Below are 1711 nucleotides of genomic sequence, written 5' to 3'. Positions count from 1 at the left end.
CACTCAATCCCTGAAGGTGGTAAGTACAGGACGCGTCCATTTCGGGCTGCTCTTACAGCCCCAGGAGTGGCGGGGTTTTTCCATGGGCGGAACTTTCCCGGACGTTCTCATCTCGAGCTGCTATAGCCCCAGGAGCAGCGGGGCTTTCTCGTAAGCTCCCTCAAGGGATTTCAGGCTTCGGGCCAGGAGCTTTCCTATCATTCTTTTCTTCATTTTCCTATTCCTCCTCGCTATGGGGAATTCTTTTTCTCCTGATCAGCATCAACACAAAACCCAGTTGTTGGGATTGTTAAAGGCCTCTAAGCTTAAGGTGTCAGAAGAAGCCCTTACCCAACTTCTGCTTTTAATTGAGTCTCCCCGTCCTTGGTATTCCTTGCGGGGAAACCTTGATGTAGAAGCATGGGAACGTATCGGTAACATCATTCGTGACATGAACATCCCAGGTTCTTATTGCTTGGCATCACTGCCACCTTGCTTTACAGCCCCTACAGGCAGCTCCTTCTGCTCCCTCCCCTAGTAAAGAAAATGTATATGACCCTCCTCTTTCCATGCCTCCCAAGGCTGATTTCTCTCAACATAAGTCTCTTATGGAAAGATGTTTGCAGGAGGGCCGTGAGAAAGAGGGGTTTTCTGCTTATCCTGTCATTCGGGGATCAGGACCGCCCCGTCACGATGGCCTTGACTTTCAAGTTTTTAAAGAACTCTGTAAAAGCATGATAGAGAATGGTTTACAGTGTTCCTTTACAAAAGGAATTGTAGAAGCTATAGGACAAAACTATGAGATGACCCCCAGGATTGGAACGTTTTAATGCGAACAGTCTTAACCCCTGCTCTAACCTCTATGAGGACACTCTCTCCCCAGGCACGCCATGAATTAACACTTGTTAACCAAGACATTAAAGAAAAATTTTTCACTCGTTTACAGATAAATCATCCTGTTTCCCTTCTCCTATAAAATACTTCTCATAGTCTTACAGGCGTGCTCTGTCAATTTACTCCTGACTTCGGAGCACTTGAGTGGCTTTTTCTTCCTTATCGCCCTCCGCAACAGTTGTTTACACGCTTCTCTCAGTGCATTAACTTATTAATGCAAGGACGCACCCGCACTCAACAGCTTTTGGGTTCTGACCCTCATTTTATATACTTTGCGGTAACAAAAACAGCTTTTGATCATGCTCTTCTTAATTCTGAAGAGCTCCAGATCGCTTTGGCTGATTTTACTGGGCAAGTAATTTATTCTTATCCCCCTTCAAAGCCACTCTCTACCCTACAGCTTCTTCCTCTACAATTTTCTACTATGCTCTCTCCTTCACCTCTTGCTAACGCTCCTACCGCCTTTATAGACGGATCAGGAAAAACTGGAAAAGGAGCGGTCACTTGGCCAAACAGACGGTGCCTAGCAACATTTCATTATACAAAAGGCTTCCACTACACAGCGTGCTGAGCTGTCGGCAGCTGTTGCTGCCTTTGAAATTTTTAAATCAATGCTGGTCAATTTAATTGCTGATTCTGCTTACGTTGTTCACACTATTCAACATATTAGCGATGTAACTCTTCGACTTAGTCCTGATTATGAGTTATTTACTTTATTCAAAAGGCTTCAAACCTTGCTTAATAGCCGTAACTCTCCCTTTTTTGTGGTACATGTGTGCTCCCATACACCCTTGCCGGGGCCTCTTTCTGATGGCAATTCTCGCGCCGATTTACTTGC

This window comes from Trichechus manatus, unplaced genomic scaffold (genome assembly GCF_000243295.1).
Source record: "Trichechus manatus latirostris isolate Lorelei unplaced genomic scaffold, TriManLat1.0 scaffold00061, whole genome shotgun sequence".
NCBI classification, from domain to species: domain Eukaryota; kingdom Metazoa; phylum Chordata; class Mammalia; order Sirenia; family Trichechidae; genus Trichechus; species Trichechus manatus.
This window is presented reverse-complemented; position numbering follows the sequence as displayed.